Source organism: Parasteatoda tepidariorum, chromosome 3 (genome assembly GCF_043381705.1).
Source record: "Parasteatoda tepidariorum isolate YZ-2023 chromosome 3, CAS_Ptep_4.0, whole genome shotgun sequence".
Lineage (NCBI taxonomy): Eukaryota > Metazoa > Arthropoda > Arachnida > Araneae > Theridiidae > Parasteatoda > Parasteatoda tepidariorum.
The window spans coordinates 56,389,752-56,410,775 of record NC_092206.1 but is presented as its reverse complement, the minus strand read 5'-3'; the positions used below and the strand labels follow the sequence as shown (position 1 = coordinate 56,410,775).

The 21,024-nt window shown below is 29.1% G+C and overlaps 1 protein-coding gene across 1 annotated transcript in view; it reads left to right on the top strand.

The window, feature by feature from the left end:
* The first annotated feature begins 405 nt into the window (after positions 1–405).
* Positions 406–21,024, top strand: part of LOC107449808 (general transcription and DNA repair factor IIH helicase subunit Xpd) — a 363,770-nt gene continuing 343,151 nt past the window's right edge. Inside the window, exon 1 of the mRNA XM_071178668.1 lies at positions 406–409. The gene's annotated coding sequence lies outside the window, so the exon portion shown is untranslated. The remainder of the gene's footprint in view (positions 410–21,024) is intronic.

Here is a 21,024-nt window from a genome sequence, read left to right as displayed (position 1 = left end):
ATAAGTGCTTGTGCAACAGATGGTGCTCCAACCATGTCTGGTTGTCATACTGGGTTTCTGGGTCACCTTAAAAAGGAAGTACCAGAAGTTATCTCACCATTCATTACGTCATTCATCGTCAACTTTTGGTTGAGAAAAATTGGTTATTTCTGGCACCAATAAAGTGAAAGCTAACTCTCCTAATAACCGTTTGTTCCGAGAACTGTGCCATGAAAATGATGAAGATTTCGAATTCCTGCTCCTACATACAGCTGTGAGATGGCTTTCAAAAGGAAACTACGCCGTTTCTTCGAATTGCTGGATTCGGTTACTGAGTCTCTCGACACCACTGATCCTGTTTTAAGTGAGAGTTTGAAGCAACACAAGTTGGAAACTGCGTACCCCACTGATAGTTTTGAAAAAATGAAGGAAATCAACGTAAAACTTCAAGGAAATAAAATGAACATTATCAAGGCTTATCTTCATTTATCGCCAAGTTAGATATCTACAAGTCAAACATTGGTCGCAAAGAGCTAATGCAATTTCCAACTCTTAAAAAGTGTTCAATGGCAGATATCGAGATTCTCGAAAATAAAATCTTAATTTTAACTAATCACCTTGATCAGTTATGGAATCAAGACTTAAAGATTTGATGAAATTAGAAATTCCGGATTGGATTTTCGATCCTTTCTCTTTTGAAGTTGTGGATAAGCTCACTTCCTCTTTGTAGACTGAGATTTTAGATTTGAAGTATGACTGTGAGGTTAAAGTCGTCTTTAAAAAATACGGTTACGAGTTAGCTTGGGTAAAGCTTATGGACACTTATCCATAATTGTGGAAACAAACTGAGCCGCTTCTCATCTCGTTTCCGTCAACATATTTAGTGGAGAGAGGATTTAGTTCTGTCTTCCAGCTGCTCACAATGCAAAGAGATAGGTTGGACATTGCAAAGAGATAGGTTGGTCAAAGGAGACCCGCGTTTAAATCTGACGAGCATAAAACCTGACATTCAAGCTTTAACTTGAAATACACCAAGCACAGGGCAGTCATTGAAGTGGTAAAAATGTACTTTCTGCCTCTTCATTTTCTTCTTCTCAAATTTCAGTTGTTAACGTTTTAACATTTTCTTGATTACATTAAAATATGAATTTAAAAAAAATGTACTTTTGTTTTGATTATTCCGTTTTAAATATCATTTCTTTTTGAAGAAAAAAAGATGCACAATTTTTTTGTTAATTAATAAAAATTACAGTATAAATGTGTCTCCTTATTTGCATTACAATTTAAATTAAAATCAAATAACATTGCATATTTTCAGTGTTTGGTAGCTCACAAGCAACAATGAATGGTTTTTTGAGCAAAAAGAGAAAGGGGCGATATGTGTCAGCAGCCAACCCCAAGAGGGGGGCGATGGTCCACAAAAGGTTGGGAACCACTGATCTAGATGATTCGGCAGTGGAAGGTGAGTGATAATTACTGGAATGTGCCCGAAATCAGTTGCCGCGTGAAATGGAGAGATTGAGTCTCACGGGTACTGGTACTCTCTACAGAAATTCAGAAGAAGAGCACCTATTCGAGGTGCTATACACTCCAGGAGTTTCAACGGGTATGCAGAAGTATTGTTTCCTAGAATACCAATCACAAAGAAGCACATCTGCTTAGTTTTTATGATTGTGCTGCCACCCACAAGCCTTTAATAATTAAGTACATTTGCGCTTTTTAGTTAATATGATGCAAAGCACATCTACACCAAACCGTTTAATTTTGGAAACGAGTTGTTTGGAACGACGAATAGCTCACCATCTACCGTTTGAACTGCCTGTCTGGAGATTGCTTCTGTATTCTGTTTAGCGAATAGTGATAGCGGAAGTGAACATAAATGTTTGTTCCAGTTCACCAACATTGCTGACTTCTCCCGTGAATCAGCGATTCTTTTTACATTAACTGCTAGCGAGACAAATACTAGTTATCACAACCTTGGCAACAATCAACCATACGTATTGCCAAATGTTAGGTTGTTTATTTTTACAATCAGTTCTCTGCATAGAGCATAGTCAGAATGCGTTGTACCCTCCTGTGGTGGGATTATGGTCTGGGTTGTTTCTCCTAGTATAGACTAGGGCTTTTGGTGCTAATGCATAATAAACCAACTGCACTATTTTGGATCACAGTGCGCTTTCTACGCAGTAGCAGTTTTAACGATTGGGCCTATGTTATTTCGAGGACGACAATGACAGCTGCCATTCTGCGAGGTCCACCAAGAATTGGTGACAATGGGTTCTGAACTGGCCTGTCCAGACTATTAATTTTATTACAGTTCTAATTGCAAATGATATACAAAATTTATATGTATCTTGTATTTATATGTCAATCAAGCATAAGCTTTTAAAACTCAAACAAAGTAAGTTCTAATGCTAAATATGTCCTAAAAGTATCTTGAGACATCAAACTTCGATAAAAGTGAGTTAACATACACCTACTTTAATAACATAATGTGACATAAATATTGAGTAAATATTTCAGGGAAATCATGAATCCGGCATGAGATATGTTGTGACCTATTTACATCAGTAGAGAGTCTCTTTATTTTATGTTTTTTTCTTCATTCGTCTAGTTCTATGTCTACATTTGCCGGATCCTCTTTTATTGATCTGAGAAAGTTGACTCTTAAGAAGAAAAAAGATCTCTTTCAACACATCTCATCTCTCTTTCTTTGTAAGAAGCTTATCTTCCATTTATTTCAGAGAAACAATAAGTATTACTAGAATAAGGAAAAATTTTATAGTATTTTTTTTTTCCAGTATAAAATCGAAGCTTGTTCGAATATGAAAAATTAGAAAATAGTTCTTTTTATGTTTATTTAGCTGAGAATAAAGTAAATAACTTTTTTTTGTAAAAATTTTACTTATTCTTGAAATTTTTTATAAATTTATTATGGTTAACACGTGAAAAACACTTTGTAAACAGTTATATCTCAGATGGTAGGCAACCTTACGACAAACGTTGCATTTTCATTTTTGTATAGTTGGCATAGAAAAGTTGACTAATTAATCCTTTTTTAAATTTTCTAGCAATATTAGTATGGAAAGCTTGTTTCCTTAAAGATTGAATAGAGGAATGCAGAAAACTTATTTATTTATTTTTATTTTACCTTTTTATTTAGAGGCACTGTGAACCTTGTTTTTGCTTCTTTTTTACCCATTCTAGCTTTGTTCAGACTTGTTTTGCAACATTTTGTTTTTGTTGAAAATTTAATGATTAGGGCGACCCTCAGCTTGATGAAAGTTTTGAAGAAAGTGTGTAAAAACCTGGGCAAATAAACTTTGTTCCAGTTATGGTCATGAAATCTAAAACAAACCACGAGAAAATGAATTTATCCTCGGTGTGAGAACGCTTTCTACTCTTGATTTGTGAATGATGCTCCATCCTCGACCCTGGAAGGTTTTTTTAGCCCTGCTTTGCAAAGGCAGATTCAATCTGCCGTTACAGTGGAGTGAATCCTATAAAAGAGTCGTTTAGGCATGCTTAATGCGAACCTCATAGCGTGTAAACTTGCATAGTTAAATTTAACATTGTATCAAGCTTGCATGGTTTATTTTCGAATCATTTATAAACCTTGTTCGGCTTCGTGATAAAGGTTGTTGCTGACATTAAAATTAACCTTTGACTGCTATCTGGGGTGAATCGTAGAAATTATTTTAAAAATTTATGTAGAAAAGGAAAAAAATAAGATATGGATGGATTACACAATAACTGCAGCCGTGAAGGATTTCATAATTATCAGCACATTTTGAAAGCAAAAATTTGCATCAATATTTATATTCGCTGAGTGTTTTTCAAGGAGAAAAAAGCGATGAAACTTGTATTTTTAGTAAAACTTGTATACAGGATTACTTAACAACCTATAAATTTTAAAATCACAATGATTTCTTCCTTTAATTATGGTTAAACACTGATTTCTGGCTTTAATTATAGCTAACGCATTAGTTTTTGTCATTTTTGCCGGTTGATACTTTAAATCAAGATAAAAAATCAAATTGCATTTTATATTTGATCAGGATAACATACCATACAATCTAAACATTGGGTAACTAAAGTGGGAGATATTGCCTCCCAGAGGGCGGTGAAGACATTTAAGGGGAACTGGGGAAATTATGAACATTTCTTAAGGATTGCTAGAAGGTCTGAAACAAACTAGATGAAATTAGTTTTAAGAGCACATCAAAATTTACTGATATTTTGATTTGGTATTGAAAAATTATCTTTCTAACTCAATAGATAGTAACTGTTAATTAAATTATTAAAATAGTTATAACATTAAATTTGCTTAATTTTTTTTAAAGCATTTAATTGTTCGTTTACTTTTTCTCTTTTAACTAGTTTTATAAAGAACTTTTCAATGCACTTTTCAGTTACTTTACGTGTTTTCTTTTGTTTAATAATTCAAACGGATATTATAAAATACAAGCAGTCTTTTGCAACTAACTTGGACACCTCTCAAAATTATCTTGTACGATATATAAACTTTAATTATAATCTAGCCGAATGCACAGCAAAGCTGTGCTTGTGTATTGTAATTAATTGTTCAACCCCATCTCCAACCATAACACTTTAACACCTAACACTTAACACATAACACTTAACACATAACACTTAACACTTAACACATAACACTTAACACATAACACTTAACACTTAACACATAACACTTAACATTTTAACACTTCACGTTTTAAACAGTATATCAACCAAACTTTTCACCGTCTAGCTGCTGCCCGTGTGTTTGCACGCTCGGAAGTATTTCAATTTCAATTTAAACTGTTTCAAAGAAATGTCTGCGACATTGTCAAAGTTTTTTATGTTTTGAATTTTAATAAATGCAACTGTATCAATTTGGTAGAATATTGATAATCAATGAGATTATTTGCGCTTATATTTAATAAATCTGATGATAAATTAATCATAAAATTATGTTACTCTATTTTTTGGAATTAGATTTAACGGTATAGTGGGAGAAAAATACATTTGTATCGATCCGATCACAAATTGATTAGCAATTAGAATATTAACATTTTTAATTCATGAATCTGAGGATAAATTAATCTTATAACCATATTTTATTATTTTTATGCAATTTGATTTAATGTTCACGATGTAGTGGTTGGAAAATGCACCCGAATCGATCCGATCACAAATTGATTAGCAATTAGAGTATTAACATTTTTTATTAATGAATCTGAAGAAAAATTCATCGTAAAATTATTTTGTCCTTTATTTTTTTTTTAATTAGACCTAATATTAACGATGTAGTGGGAAAGTACATTTGTATCGATCCGATCACAAATTGATTAGCAATTAGAATATTAGCATTTTTAATTCATGAATCTGAGGATAAATTAATCTTATAACCATATTTTATTATTTTTATGCAATCTGATTTAATGTTCACGATGTAGTGGTTGGAAAATGCACCCGTATCGATCCCATCACAAATTGATTAGCAATTAGAGTATTAAAATTTTTTATTAGTGAATCTGAAGAAAAATTAATCGTAAAATTATTTTGTCCTTTATTTTCTTTTAAATTAGACCTAGTGTTAGCGATGTAGTGGGAGAAAAGTACTTTTGTATCGATCCGATCACAAAATTGTTATCAATCGGAATATTCGCTTTTGTATTTAATGAATCTGATGTTAAATTAATCTTAAAAATATAATTTATTCTTTTTTTTCTATTTGATTTAATGTTTATGATCTAGTGGGAAGTAAATATAACTTTATCGCTTCATTCACAAAATTGATTAGCAATTGGAATATTCGCGTTTTTTAATTAAGGAATCTGATGATATTTAAGTTTATTCAGTACATATATTTGCACTGCCTTAGGTTTTAATTTTTTTTTTTTTTCGAATCAACAAGGCTATAAAAACATTTCAAAACATATTCTTGGATAGTATTATTTTTCCTTGAAAAGCTCACCTATAATTCTGAATGAGTTTCAGCCATGCATCATTTCATCATACAATTCTTCGAATATTGCACAGAAGAATGCGGGAAATTCCAGAATTACCAAAAACGTTGAGAATGTAATGAAACGCACTTCTAGGGGCGTTCAGTTCCTGGAATCAATCCACCCCTAAACAAGTTTTACGCTTGTAGCAATATTTTTTTTTTCTTTGTAAATTGTGTTCTTGTAAGGGTGAATAATGATTAAAACTGTTTTATTTTATTTTATAAGTTTCATTGATTGTGTAGACAAAATCTTTTTAGTAGTAGAAGAATAGTTTTATTAAAATTAAAAATTTTACTGTAATTGCAGCTGAGGTGTATTGATGTGTAAAATGAATTAAAAAATTTGGACATTGGCAAATAAAAATGTATAGAAACTACAAGGCAAAATCATGAAATCTTGCTTCCAGTCAGCGGCAACTTTTTTTTTTTTTTTTTAAAGATGTTTAAATGATTAAATTCAGAATATTTTGCATCATTTTACTTTAACCTTTTTTCTGTAATCTTTTTAATTTAGTTTTTTTTCTTTGTAACTTTTTTTTTAAAGAAAACTCGTTAGGTTAATAATTATGAATTTCTTTTGAAATATGTTCGATAAATTAAATGTGATTTACAACAAAATATACAAAATTGAAATTACAATAAATTTAACATTTCTGTTTTTGAAACGCCTTAAAAGTAAAATTGAGAATCTCATGTATCTTTTTTTTTTTTTAAACTTTTTACTGCATTTCTTTTTTTTAATTTTCTTTTCTAATTTAAATTTGGTTGGAAAATAGTTTTGAATTTTTTTAAGTGCTTTGCATAAATTAATGCAATGTATACAACAAAGTACAAAATATGTACTGTTTCCTTTGAACGAATTTTTTCCGCTTGCTTTTTACTGTACTTCTTTTTGTTTCTTTTTTAAGAAAATTTTCTTTTTTAATCTGGATTTGGCATAATTATGGAGTTTTTAAATAAGTTTGATAAATCCTTGTGATCTAATAATAAGAATATATTTATACAAAATTGCAAGTACTTTCGATTTATATTTATATTTGTGAAGTTTAAAAAATAGATACGTAGTTCAGAATTCTATGTGTCGTTTTCTCTTGTACCCCTATTTCCTTTGTAGACTTCTTTTTAATCATTTTCTTCAAATCTGAATCCGGTAAGTTTTCTAATTGTGGAATTTTTTTTAAATATGTTCACTAAATAATGTGATTTAATATAGAAATATACTTTCATGAAATTGAAATTGCAATACGATAGATGTTTATATAAATGTCTTCTTTACTTTTAAGTCTAAAAAACAATTGTAAAACTAAAACACTTAGTAAACAGAATCTCGAGTTAAAAATATATATTGACTAAAGAAGGAAAGAAAAAATTATAACGGCTCTCCAAATAACCTTTGTTACAAAGTAACTCTATTTTTTAATGGATATTGTATTTCTCTCTTTTTATTTTTCCCTATCGAACCAATTTCAAACATGAAGAAAAGTTATATTATCTTTAAGAAAAATTCGTATAGCTATGTATTTGAATGGGCTTGCGGATAAAGCTTAATCGAATGCAATTCTAATATGATTTTGATAGTAAATAAAAAAAGAACCACACGATTTCTGGGAAACAAAAAGATAGAAAGAAATTTATTATTTCTAATCCATCTATATTGAAACAAAATAATAAATTTTTCAATTTTGATTAAAAACTCGCATGCCATTTCAAAATCACGTAGATTCCTGCAACTTTAATATGAACACCGGGGATAATACAAGAATGTAATATTATAAAAAGGATTATTTTACCATTTTAGTTGCAGACTAAAAGAGGATTATTTAACGAAAGTTTTAATCTATTAATCCCCATAAAAAAGGAAAGACATTACTTATAATCTTATTAAATTTTACTTAGTTGACAAACATATTGCAGGTTAATTTATTTTCTGTAGAGGAATCTCTCTTAGCGGGGGAAAAAAAGAAGTAAAAATAAAAATTGTATAATCATTCTAGCAATTTTGTGAATTTAATCTCGCCGGTTAGCTTAATTAAAAAAATATATCTAATTAAATTGACTAAATTATTTAGTAAAGGTGTTTGTTTTCGATCGAATATAGAAGCATAATTACCTAAAGTTAGCAGATGTACTGTGCGTAAAATAAAAAAAAAGGACTATTCTGAATAACTTTTGATCTAATGATCGGATCTTCAAGTTCTAGGGCTCAATGGTTCGAGGTGGTGCCCTCATATACAGTAATTACTTAGTGCAGACGACATTTTAAGCAACGAAATCAGTCATAAAAACTTAATTTATCTGAACACATACCCTTTTTTTGATGAATTTGGATTTCTGACCCCCAAAATATAAGGAGGGAGAAATCTTGACACGCAAATATAAAATTCGTTTATCCAAAAATAAATCCATGCAAAAAACGCCATTTAGTAAATATTTATTATTATTTATTTGATAATGGTCGAAAAAATTTGAACTGTAAGGTACATATAATTTTTACATTATTTTAAAGCATATAATTTTACATGACAAAATACAAAATTTTATAGAAATTGGTCAAATAGTTCCAGAAAAATTAAATTTCAAAAAATTTCAATACTTCATTAAATTTATAATCTATTTGAGTTATAATATGATTCAATAATGAACCTATTTTTTAAATATCATCACTTATATAAAAAATTTTAAAAAAATCGCAGTTTCAATTTGACTATCGCCTAATTTATTTTCTATGTACTATCATTTTCTATCAATTAATTCTTTCAATATGCTATTTTTTTAAAAAAAAAATTATTTATCTTTATATTGAAAAATCGGAAAAGCCGTCGCAGCTTTTTTGGGTTTCAACTTGTCGTTAGATTTAGCTTTGCTACGCAAAAACTATAAAAATCAATTACGAAGATCTTTAGAAAGTGACGGAAATTACTATATCTGTTGCTTACGAAAATTACTAAGTTTGTAGAAAACTGTACAGGGAGTACAATATAAGGAAGAAGAAAAAAAAAAACAATTTCATTCATTTCTTCTTATTGAGTCACATAATCTATATTCCTCAGATTATTATTATTATTTTTAAGTACCGAGGATTATTCTTCATCTTCTAGGTAATCGTCTGTTCCGTTACAATTAATATATCAACAAAATTCTCGACATAAAGCTGCAATAATTGTATATTTAGAAAACCAAATGTTCTATGTTTTGTAGAAACTGCTGATGTTTAAAAAAAAATATATGAATGTGAAGCAACCACAGTGGTTGGCGAGAAGAGCAACCAAGGGCAGAGAATCCTAGTATTAAATAAAATTAATCAAGCTTGTATATAGTCATATACCTTAGATGAAAAATTTCACATAAAAAAAATTAAGCGCATCCCAGCAGCATATTCTTTAAAGTCTCTTCATCTTTTATTACAAAATCAAGAGGAACTTCTGCAACTTTAATGGGCCATTATTCTCCATTCTTCAAACCTAATTAGCGTCATTTTATGCCCCGGGGAAAAAAGATTAAAACTAAAATCGTCTGCTCTCATAATTCTTTCCCAAACTATCGGATGAATCTCCGAGTAGAAAAAAAAAAGAAAACTCGGGAAAGGACAAGCACTCTTGATTATTTGAAGCAATCGACAATCGTGCTTTCGGAAATTGCTCAATTGAATAACTACCCTGAGAGGGGTAAGATGAAACATGAAATGGTGGTGAAAAATTTCGTCTTCTAGAAGGGGTTGTCCCCACAACATCCCTAGAATCTCTAGATAGGGTGAATAATTCTACCTCCGCTCATTCTGCCTAATTAAGAAGGAGACAAGGGGGGAAGAGCTTGACTGATCACAAGGGGTGGGGGAACAGTGATGGCGCATTCTTATCGCCTGCGACATCGTTCCAGCGGTCAAGGGTCGACGGCCTCTCGCTTATCCCCTTTCTACCGACCCCCTTTAGAGAGCTGCCCTCTCCACAGTCCAATAGGATATCTTCAAAGTGGCCAGACGGGTAACTCCCACTGTAGGGAAAGGGGTGTAGGGTGGGGTCTTTTTTAATACTCACCCTTCTAGGATAAGAAGACCCCCTCCCCCTGTAGATGAATAACTCAGTTGGAAAAGAGATGCTTTATGAGGGGAATATAATATATTGTAGGAAGATGGTGCACTGGTACTTATAATTCGATTTAAAAAATAAAAAAAATCAAATCTAGCTGAAAATTAAATTTTGAGATTTCAGTAAAATTTTGTTATTTTAATTTGCCTTTGAAAATTAAGGTTAATTATTAATCATAAATAAATGATAACCAAGCAATACTGATAAGAATATAATAAACAATTTTATCAGAATTCACCTTTTAATTTTAATTAGCAGTTGAACTAAAGTGGTTTACCTATATAGTATATATAAGTATAAATATACCTGTGTATGAGTATATGAACCTCTCAAAAGAGAATTGATTGAATTTTTGATAGTGGGGAATTTTTTTAGAACAAAATCTGAAGAAATGTTGTCTTACTATCTTTTTATTCGGATTATAAATAAGCTTTTAAACTTGATAGTCATATACTTTCAGCTTATTAGGTTTATTTTCTTTAAAATAACCTACAACTTATTAGTATTATTTTTTCCCTGAAACGCGGGAAAAAAAATTTATTACAAATTTTAATAACATACTAGAATAAAGCAATTTTTTTTCTATGAAAAATAATTTGATTTACAAATTGCTTACTAACGATTAATAAATGTTTTGGGAAGGGATACTTTTTTTAAGAAATGTAATTTTAATCTCATTTTATTTATATCATAAATAATCTTATAAAATTAACACTAGAAAGACTGAAATACCTATATTGCCCAAAAGCAGTCAAAATGACTGCATTGTGAAAGAATAAGTAATGTATAAAGAAATTTGTTTAATTAATTTTTAATATTTTTGATATTATTTTCAGTTATATAACAAGTTATTAGTAAATATCAACAATAAAAAAATTTACTTCACTTGGAAGGAAAATATTAATTTATGCATTATTATTTGTACATTTTTTGCAAATGAAAAAGCAGTCAAAATTACGTCTTTTAGGCAACCTAGTGTTAATACACCCAATCATTCAATATTTTTGGTTTGGTATTTCATTTATAAAATAACCTGAAAGTAATAATTTTTTTTCTGGCAGAAAAAAAAATCAAAGATTTAGTTCTACAAATTAACTCTTACATCGCGACGAATGAGATAACTCGTCTGACAGGAATACTATAGCTGTGCACTATTGTTGTATTAGTGAACATGGTTATTGATTACAATTGATTATTCTTTTTAAAGTTAAATGAGCAAATTTTAACGGAATTTGAGTTTGTTTTTAATTTAAGGGCTGCGGAGGAACCCTAAGAGCAGGGGGTGGGACAAAGGCATGTCATTGCTGCGATGAAAGTGTTAATAACGTACCAGAGAAAAACAGTTTCTTTTTATCAAGAAAAAAAATTCCATCTATAAGAAACAAAGTTTAGCCGTTTAAATCTTTTATTCAAACTTTACTCCCATCTAGAGTTTAGTGCAGATTTATTTATGTAGAATAATAAAACATTTCCGTTTATTTTATACATTCAAATACTTCAACAGATTCTATTTATTGATGTATAGCTAGTAAAAATTTTGAATAGCTTACTTTGTTTGCTGTTTGTTGTTGATATTTCGTATTAGTTCTGTATCATTGTTTTGAAGAGCATTTAAGCAGGGGTCTGTTTAGAAGAAATTTGGGTCCGTTAACGGACCCTTCACAAAATATCTTTTCATAAAAACGGACCCTTCACAAAATATTTTAACTTAAAAACGGACCCTTCACAAAATGATTTTTCTTTTAATCGGACCCTTCATAAATTTGTTTATCTTCATTATTATTTTGTTAATCGCATAAACCCTTTCCAGGGCAGAAAACAAGAAAGATGGATGTAAACGAATTAAGTTTTGTCTTCGGTAGACGATTCTTCCATTATTCGTCCGAAATTAATATTCTGCGTTCAGCAGTATCGGCTAAATACCAAATATTTGTATGTTGCATCCCTAATTTAAAAGCAGCAATTGTTGTTTATTTTTTTAAATTTAATTTTTTTAATTATAATTTTACAGTGTTGAGCATAATCTTGTATGTCTTTACAATTTAAAAACTCCTTGAAAAAGTTTTTTTTTTGCAATAACGGACCCTAGTTGCACAAATTCACAAAAGCGGACCCTGGTTGAAAGAATGTGACTTAACGTTTATTTTATATTCACAAATTACGAGTACTTTTTTCACAATTTCACAAAAACGGACCCTTCACAAAATGTCTGGACAAATCTGGCAAAATGTCTAGACAAATCTGACAAAAGAGCCTGATTTAAGGCTCTTTTGTCAGATTTGTTCCGCAGATTTGTTTTGTCAGATTCTGTCAACCCTTTTTCACATTTGTTCCACAGAACTAATTATCATGATGTAATAATTCTTGAAGACTCGCTCTCCTAATTCATCAAGCAATCAAATTAAAACCCGTCTCCGTTTTTACCTACACCATTTTGTGAATGTAAACATTTGCGTAATAATTTCTGCACGAAAAACAATTATTAATTTACCTGATATACAGAGATGTTTGGTTTGTACAGGGTAGTATTGCTCCCTTATGAGGAAAGATCCTATAAACAAAAAAATCTTTAAGGGTCATTTAATAAATCGTTATTTTATTTCTTACAAGATTAATTTAATTACAAAAGTATGAGGATAGTGTCAAGTTTATTTATTTCACACCGACAAATAATCTTTTGTTGGATTCATAAATAAATAAATAACAAAGAACATTCGATGGAAGAAAGAATACATTACTTTCCATTTTTTGTTACACGAAACATTTTCATGAATTTAAAAGAGTTTACTTAAACATTTTTCACCTACTTCTTTCTTTCAAGAAATGGAAAACTTGTTTGTAGTTCTTGTACTTTTTTTTCTATTCCTAAGAGAACTAGATGACAAAAATATGTGCCCCGATTAGCATATAAAAAACTTTTAAACTTAGTTTAAGAATTGGTTATCTATTATACAGAAAATTTTTACATCTTTTGTGAAAGGACAAAATAATAAGAAAGAAACTTTTTTTTAAATTAATGAATATGCTTGCAAGGAGAGGTAAGAGAAGTTAAGCCAGGTTTTTCATACAATATGTTTTGTACGAATACAAATAAGTAATCCGAATGAAGATTAGTACATTTTGTACAAATGAGGATATATGAAAAGAATCAACCTTGTACGAGTTCATATAATAATTCATAATACCGATCAATGTATTTTTTACATGTGTAGATTATAATTTACTTCGAAAATCAATGAGGAGTGTACGCTTTGTACAAATTCAAATAATAATTCATAATGGGGATCAACTTAACAATACATGTGTAAATGATAATTTACAACGAAAATTAATGAGGAGTCTATATTGTTTGAGCTCAAATAATAAGTCATAATAGCGATCAATGTCTTTTTTATATGTGTAGATGATAATTTACGTTGAAAATCAAGGAGGAATTTGCGCTTTGTACGAGTTCAAATAATAATTCATTACGATTTTGTACATGCTTAAATAACAATTTGCAATGGAAATCAGTGAGGAGTTTGTAACTTTTACGAGTTTAAATAATAATGCATAATAGCGATGTATGTCTGTAAATGATAATTTACGATGAAACTCAATGAGGAATTAGTACCTTTTACGAGTTCAAATAATAAATCATAATCACGATTGTGCATGTGTAAATTATAATTTACAATGACGATTAATGCATTTTGTACACGCGCAAATGAGCTCGCATAATAACAATCTATCCATTTTGTAAGAATTTAATTTTTCCTAGAACATTTCATAGTTTCTGATTCATAATCTTAGAAATTGTAAAACATTTTGGTAGAATTTATAACATCCCCCCTCAAATTAGTTCAGTTTGGTTGCAAAAATAATCTATTTGAAATCTGTGATTAATAAGAATTGAAAATTTCGGTGCTGTGTTGTCTACTGTTGATTCTATGCGTCAGTGTTAAATGATGGTTTATTGGATTTCGCTTTTCTAATAATAAAGAATAAAACTCCATCAAATAAAAGAACTTCGAATTGATAAAAAATTAACTACTTTTAATAAAGTTGATAACAAAATGAACAATATCGAAGCATAATTTGAGATTTCTCAAATTACCTAAAAAATACCTGCTTTATGTCAACTATCCTCATAGTTCTATTGTAACAATTGAATAGATATAGTATCAATGTTATTTGCCTGCCATAAAGAGATTTGCTTAAAATTAAATATTATAGATTGAGTAGTTTTTTAAATCAAATTTAATTAAGCTACCTTTAAGAAACAAAAGGAAATTTTCTAAAATTTATATTTTATTCTGAAAATTATTAACCAAAGTAAACTCCTAACATATATTTTGAATAATCGAATGCAAACACGCGGATAAAATTTATTAAGAATTGAAGTTTGTATTTCTAAAATAAGCAAAATTAGAGTTGCCTTTTTAAGTTTAAAAATATATAATTACTTCATACTATAAAATGCATTGCTAATCTAAACGAATGTTCCTTTTTTATTTCGATAAATTCCTAATTAATCTTTCGTTTTACTCTATCAGATGTTGATTAAAAACAGTTTTTAATCTGCTGTAAATTTCGAATTTCCGTTATGAAGATTCATTAATCCATATAATAATTCAATTTGAATCTATAATAATAATCTTGTTTCAAAAAGTTATTTTAATTAAGATTTTGCCTTCGAAGGATATTTTTCTGTAAGACTCTTGATTAAAACAAGACTGTAACTTATTTATTTTTCGTTTTTTTTTCTGTTCAATTTGGTACGTTCAGTGCTTGTTTTTAATGAAAGTTTTCAGACTTATTTGCTAATTCTGCATTGAGAAAAAATTCAAGAAAAATTACCATACATGGCACGCCAAAGTTATTTCAGATAAAACAAGCGAGAATTCTGGTGGTTAAATAAAAAAATTTATTATTTAATTAGCTTATTAGCTAATTTTTCCGTTCATAATTGCAATGGTTTATCGGAAATTTGGGTTTTCAAAATTATAGTTCTTATTTCAACACATTTAGTAAAAATGCAAAACTGAAAAATAAATTTAACTGAAAATTTTTTTTCTAAACCTTGCTCTGAAGAATCGTGATAAAACTATCAAAATGATCTTCAGAACTATCATTCATTTTATCATTTATTTCGTAATTTTAACATTTCAATATCTTAGCATTTTTACCAAATGAAATGGTAGTAGACCTTATAATCTGTTTACCCTTCTTTGGTTTATTTCAATGGTTGATAGGTAAAATTATAAATATAATTTAACCGTAGCGGTAATTTTTACTGTAATTCTTATCCTTCTTTTTGGTTTTTCTATAAAGCCTTAAAACATGGTTCATTTTACCAAGTTCTGGTGGTTTGACCATACTTTTTTAAAGTGTACGCTCTTACTAAATGACAATTAGAAAATTTTTACATAAAAAGTCTACTAGAAAAATCTGTCCTTTACTATAAAAAAAAACAACTTAGATATAACATTTTAAGTTGTAAAGAGAACCACATGGAAATCATGGAATTTTAAGATGTAAAGAGAACTACATCACTTGTTGTGATGTTACTGTTCGCGGCCTACTCATAAAAGTCAAAATTTACAACTATCAAGTAATTTTTTCCGGTACACATCCCTTTTGAAAGTCGTAAAACACATATTTCCAAAATATCGGTATTAAAACTGCTTAGTATTGGTTCTGTTTTAATAATCAGAAAGTATCAATATAATATTTTATTCCTGTATTAGTATTTTTGATACTTATTACATAACCTTTCAATATTTAAAACTTGTGAAATTTTTTTCTATAATAATACTGAAATATTAAAAAATGCTAAATGCTGAAATATTAAAAAATGCTAAATGCTGAAATATTAAAAAAAAAAAAAAAATGGAATTCTTATCTGAACTTGATAAGTATTTTGAAGTATGGCCATTCTTCTATCTGACCTTTAATTTACTGTTAAAATAATAATAAGAAGTGGAGAAATAAAGTTCTTTCAATTCTAATTCATTAAAATAATAATACAATACTATATTAATACACTACCTTTGCTTCCACTGGAGAAAATATTTTCTAAGACTACGGATTTCATATCAAAACTGTACCAATTTCCATAATACCATTAGTGCATATTACCGTCAGTAGTGCACAATAATTAAGCTTCATCTGTAAATGGTGATTGTCTACCTTTTTTCTAACTGAATTTCTCATTAACTTTTTCTCTATTATTTTGGAGATTATTTTATTTTATTTCAATTAATGAATATTATCAATATCAATAAAGCGTTGGTGTCAATAATAAGGTGGAGAATTTTTACGACTCTCAAAAATGAATAAATATCTTTTTTTCATTATTTTTGATTTTTCGCACATAAATGTTTTTTTACATCAATGAACATATTACCAACATTAATTAAGCATGTTTGTCATCAATGATAGTATGACGATTTTTACGGTACTTCTAGATAAATATCATAACTCTATTACTTTTTCTTTCTAGTACATAGCTTATTTCTTCTTTTATTTCAATATGTATATATTATCTAAGTTAATTAAGCATTAGTGGCTTCAATAATAATATGGCGACTTTTTACGTTTACCCCAAATGAATAAGTACCACATTCCCATTAATTTTGTCTTTAAATATTTAAATTTCTTTTTCTATTTAATTACTGTTGATTTTAAATAAAAAAAATTTTTTTTAGAAACACGTTTTAAAAGAAATATTATAAATTTAAAAAGAGCTAGTTGTATTAGACTAAGGCTCCTGTATAGTAGGATCTATAGTATCCTCTATATCCTCTAATTAAGGAGCTCTATATCAGACAGCTTTATAAGCATAAATTTGTTGACATAGACCACGTGTGCTACCACGTAATGTTGTTCATTGAATTTATATGACATTGCGAACATAAAATAATTGAATATTGAAATACGTGCAATAAACTTTTTTTTTGATCAAATAGAGCTATGAGTTAGAAATTATCACTAAAGTTATCTTTAAAATTAGGGAAAAATCAGATTGTCTGTAGTTAAATTTAAAACAATCACAAACGTTTAGCCAATCAGAAAATTTGATTTTGTTTTTCGCTCATCGCGCTCGAACGGTTCGTCGTAGAATGTTCTAATGTCGACAGTGACCTTCCTCGTACTTCAAACTAGTATCTGTATGCCAAGTTTCATCGATTTCGGTTGGATGGTTTAGGAGTCTATAAAGGACCCATATATTCACACACAAACAGGCAGACATTCCTTTTTTTTACATATAGACTAGTATTGTATAGTTGTAATTGATTGATCGATGTATAGTTGTAAGCATTGTATAGTTGTAATGTAATTTTATAACGCATATTGCAATTTTATGAAATAAACTATAATTTTAAAAAATGATATAATAGACTATTTCAAGATACCTCAATAAATCAGGAAAATAGAATTTTCCTCGGGAGATTATATAGAATATTAACACACGTACATGATTTCAAATGTACTAGCAATTAGCCTTTTAAGAATAATCTCCCATGGATACTAAGATGTACAGATATTGATTGCACCCACCTGTTGAGAGTATGGTCTTCAGATTCACTTTCGAATATCTTTATCGATCGAGTCTTCATCAATCAACAAGTGCGTCCTTGTTTCCGAAAAGAAAAACGATGTCACTTTCTTGTGGAGCGAAAAATGAATGATTCCAGAGTAGTAAAGAATTGGGTAGGGAAGGCATTTATGTTATGAAAACGAAGGATATTAGTAACTATTACAAATAATATCGAACGACTTAAGTGTTCGTCTACAAATGTGTTGACGTGACTTGATGGACGTTGGTAACTGATTGTGTCTGTAACAAGAGAATTCGTTTCATCAAAAACACCAAAATCGCTATTTGTTACTCCTATCAGAGAAGAACGTTTTTTTATTTATTTATTTATTTTCAAATTTTGCACATTTTACCGATTGTTCCACTAGAATAATTTGTTTTTTTGAAGTTTATAATTGTGTTCTATCTTGTCCAAAAAAGAAAAATAATAATCTGAAAACGCATTTATTAACTACTGCAGCAGAATGATTCACTAACCCTAAGTTAGTTTTATTAATGCATTCCAAGGCTTACTATGATAGTGTTCATTATTTAGTACTAAACTATCTCATTCATAAATTTAAAAAAATTGAAATTAAAGGTTAACACATTTCATTGACTATGCAGGGTAATTTGGTACCTAAAAATTAATAAATCTGTCCTATCTTGTTCCACAAAAAGAAGGAAAAAAAAGAGAGAAGAAGAAAAAAAAAAAAAGGAAAATTAGTAGATACTTTTTACTACATACTTTAGCAGGATGATGCAGTTACCCAAAAGTTAACTGATGCACCCAATCATATTCAGATATAAAAATTTATAATTTAAAGCTAAAATATCAATAATAGCCACTTAAAGAATAGTTTTTTTTTCAAGTACTTATTGTTGGAGTAATAATCATACATCAATATATTTTCCTTTACTTTACTAGTAACATTTTGATAAGTTATTCCAAAATTTTAAGGAACATAATAAATTTCTGAAGGAAAATATGATATTTTTCGGTTTTCAAAAGACTAACGTTTTGTACACACTATTAACGCATTTTAATTCCACTGTATTACTCTTCTTTAATGAATCCCTTCATATAAAAATTATTGATAGGTGTAAGTGACTGATTGGTGTTGCGTCTGATTGCGTAATTTAATTATAGTCTGCAATAATTAATTGTTACAATTAAAGTACACCTCACGAACTATTAAAATTGCAAGTTTCTACAATAAAGTCTGATAAGATTAAAAAAAATTCAGATTATACATTTTTCTCTTTCTCCCCGTTGTACCCAATGATTTTTTTATGTATATGTAAATAAATATCTTTTATTATTGTAGATATTTATTTATATTATTTTTTTGTTTTACAAATTAATTAATCCCTGAAAATATAAGTTTGTTAGTGAAGACGTAGGGATAGTCTGGTTGGTATAAATTTGGACCCATGTCCAAGGGTCGTGAGTTCGATCCCCGAAGGCCGAAGACTCCCTGTGTTGTAAATTTTTACTGGTGCACGTTAAATCTGTGGGGTCATAAAGTCTTCCATGTTTCTATTTTAAAAAAAATTATACCTCTGGGAGTACTGAGTTGGAGATTGATCGCTCTCTGGTTCAGGACAAAATTACGATCTGTGGCTGAAGAAATGGGTGCATGAATGTTTCCGCTCTATAAACGGGCTGTGACGTGTGTGTGTGTGGCTGAAGTCGTATTCTTGGACATAGATGGTGCCACTGAAAAACAAGAAACGCACCCTCTACCTTAAATTCACCATGTAGGTATTGGCGAATGGCATCAGAAACGACAACAACAACGAGTACGCCAAAATCTAATTAATGGACCAAAAACTATTCAAAATTTTTGCCAACTATACATCAATAACCAAAATTTTCAATATTTATAACGTATTATATTATTGTCCTTCAAAATATCATTACTTACATTATAAGAACTTCAACCAGGTAGAATTCCTGCTGCTTTATAATTAATGTTCATCATTACCCAGTTCTGAAATAATAAATTAAAAATATTTGCGAAGAAAAGTACAATATTATGTTTTTATGAAATGTTTTCAACCTATGCGACCTTTAATATTTTGGAGAAAAAAACACACAAGTATGATAAATTCTGTTTGAAGTATGTATATTGGTTTTTAGTTTAGAAACTGTTTCCTCTGAAAATGGCCACTTAATCAATCCTTTCCGCCTTTTACATCTTGAAGTAGTAGTTATTTAAAATTTGAATAAAACTGCAAACGAAATTCTTTCACATAACCTACATAGTTTTCCTGCAAAAAAGATTATCGCCTGGGATCTAAACACATTAATTTTTATTCTAACTATTGGTTCCTTTGATATTTATTGAATTTTCACGCGTTCGTCATATACCTTAAAGCTTTTTATAGCTTTCTAAAATAACGGATCGTGCTTACTAATTCAGACCTTGAAATGGGAGCATAAAGAATTAATTATGTTAATTTCATTCAGAGAATAGAATGGTAATATCGCCATTGAAATAGCCGCCTATTTAGTCGTAAGTTTATTGCTATACAGCACGCACCTTTGAAGATATACTATTCTTGACCTGCCAATTAATGTGAGCATAAAACACAGCTATTGACGTCAAAAATAATGGTTAATAATAATAATTGGTACTAATAACACTAATTTTTTCTTATGATTATCTATTTAAAAAAATATCGAATTAATGTTTCGAATAGTTTTTTATATATATATATTTTCCACTCCCTCTGTTTTGAAATGATTGTTTGATTCAAAAGAGTCTTATTCACTCTGATTAATTTTAAATTATAAATAAAATTAATGGATACTATTGTTCAGTGCAGGCTGGAGTAAGGAAATGAATTATATTAAATTGTGTAAAAGCGTTTTTCTTTTAATATTGCTTGCAAAATTACAGTTCTTTCTACCGCTTTTATTATATTTTTTTCCTATTTTACAATGCTCGATCAATATGTTTAAAAACAACTACTTTGATAGAAGCAGGTACTTTTTGAAATACCGACCACCCTTTTTACGTTTAATGATTATGTATTGGATGTATTCATAATTCGTTTTGGATTTAAGGTTTGAAAAATTATAACTCTTTATTATGATTTTTTTTAAAGAATTTCACTGTATTGTTAAGATTTATATCTGGCCACACGTAATTTCTCTTACTTTTTTGTTACTTTTGATTAAAATCTAGTTTTTATTTTATACGATCTATTCGAGCGCGATCTTATAAAATAAAGAAATAAAGATCGCGCGGGAAAAATAAATTTTCTACAAGAGTAGACAAATACTTAAAACAAAAAGACTGAAAAAATCGTAAAAAGGTAAACACTATTTTCGCAAATACTTTCAAAAAAATAGAAATTTCGAAAATTATGCAAAATGGTCC